Here is a 2,295-nt window from a genome sequence, read left to right as displayed (position 1 = left end):
TCGGGCTCCCTGCGAGGAGCCTGCTTCTCCTCCTGCCTATATCTCTGCTTCTCTCTGTCAGTCTGCCTCTCTTGTGAATAAATAAATAAATCTTGAAAAAAAAAGATTTTTCCATGCCCACTTTGAAGCTGCAGTATTTTTCAACCTTGATAGTCAAGATTATTCAAGATCAGTCATCCCAGTTAACACTATAACCCCTTTTTTTGTCTACTCATTTGTGGTAGAAAAGCCCAAAATGACTAATAGTGGAAAAAATGTTTTTTTCCCTTAAAGAAGCAGTAATCTTTTGTATGCCCAAAGCCTAAGTCAGCAGATCCCCAAGTCACAGAGCAGAGAAGCAATTACTTGTTGTCATTGGCTTAATCATGAAAGGCACTGTCCCATTTTCACTTCATAGTTTCCACACTTGTATATTCTAATTATAGGAAAAGCAGTGCTACAGATATATTGGTTCATGATTCTGAACATATTATACGTCCTGCAGGTCAGCATCCCAACCTCATGAGGTGTTGTCTCATTTGGAAGCTTAACTGGATCTTCAATAAGCTACTTGGCTGTTCTGTAAGGCAAGTTTCTGGTCTAGGCAGGGGAGAGAGTATGAGTAACACACTCATGCAACTTACTGTGTCTTCAGAAATGGCTGGGGCCTGATCCTGTATATTATACCTCTTCTAGCTAATGATATAGTGTTCCTTAAAATGCCCAATTTTGGGATCCCTGGGTGGCGCAGCGGTTTGGCGCCTGCCTTTGGCCCAGGGCGTGATCCTGGAGACCCGGGATCGAATCCCACATCGGGCTCCCGGTGCATGGAGCCTGCTTCTCCCTCTGCCTGTGTCTCTGCCTCTCTCTCTCTCTCTCTCTCTGTGACTATCATAAATAAATTTAAAAAAAAATTAAAATGCCCAATTTTGTGACTCAGTAGCTTAGATATCTCATAGTGGGCAGCTTCAGTCTGTACACCAACATTTGAGCTCCCCAAGTTTCCTGGAGCACAGCTACAACAGTTTCTCAAAATGAAAATAACTACTTGCCTGATAGCTCATAGTTTTGCTCCATAACTCTAGGGGCTTCTGCTCAGATTCCTATTGAGGCTTGCCATAGACATCACATGGCATTCTCATCTGCCACCCATTCATGGAACACCAGTGGATCCATTGGGTCATAAAGTCTAAATGAAGTAATTCTCTACTTCACTAGAGTTTTTCAGTATATACATCAAGTAGAACTTGAGTATATTGCCCAACTTCTGTCCCAGGGACTAATGAGGGAATGTTTTTGACTATAAGAAAAACTCTAATTCAAACTGTCTTAAATTATTTGAAATGCTATGATCTTACATAAAGTAAAATCACACATTATGGGGTGTGATTCAGTGGGGTTCATTATGACCAGCACTCAGTACTGTCATCACAAAGGTTCTTCCAGTTGCTCTACTTTCCATCCCTCTATGTGGTGTTCTTTCTCAAGCTGGCTTCTTTCAAATTCACAAAATTGCTACGATAATTTGTGTGTCATTTCCAGAAATAAATTCCAAGGGAAGAAGATAGGTTCCCTCCCTGTCCTTTCCTGTGTTTGGGCTAGGTATCTTATTTTAGGACTGAGGACATATTTTCCAAAAGCCTCCAGGAGAATTCCCTTCATATCTCTTGTCCAGAATAGAAGACATGTCTAGTCTTAGACCAATCACTGGCAAAGGGAATAAGAGTACCATAATTGACTTACGGACTAATCATTTGGGGGTAGAATGGATGTTGGAAAATCAAATGCCATGACAAATATAGACTCAAACTAAACACCTCTAAGCTCATTACTGCCTATTTGGGTAACAATACCCACTTTGCCTCTGATGGTTAAGTGCCACTGTATGACATCTGCCACCCTGAAAACTCCCAAACCCCTTAAAATTAGATATTCCATCTCATTTACATGTTCCAACAACATCAGTGGCTTTCAAAGGAGAGGCATTAAAGTACTTTTGGAAAATAGTGGCACTCCTTCACCAATGTCTTAAGCCTTTGGTGAAGAGAATATCTTCTGAATTCTCTGAGAACCCACAATTATATGTTCGTGGTGGTGGTGGTGGTGATGGTTGTATTTACATAAGATAAATTGTTCCAATCTTTCTCTCCTCCTAAGTCTTGAGTTTCTTTTAATGCATTGTTTCAAAAAACTTCTGGCCCCTCATTTTGGTGTGGCCCATTGTTAAGTGGAGGCCAGGGTGAAACCAGGGTTTTGGTTAACCAGTTGAGCAAATTGTTAGAACTATCCTCAGCTGCTACCACAATGAATATAAAA

Source organism: Canis lupus, chromosome 12 (genome assembly GCF_011100685.1).
Source record: "Canis lupus familiaris isolate Mischka breed German Shepherd chromosome 12, alternate assembly UU_Cfam_GSD_1.0, whole genome shotgun sequence".
In the NCBI taxonomy this organism is placed as follows: Eukaryota; Metazoa; Chordata; class Mammalia; order Carnivora; family Canidae; genus Canis; species Canis lupus.
Note: the sequence above shows the minus strand (reverse complement) of the source record.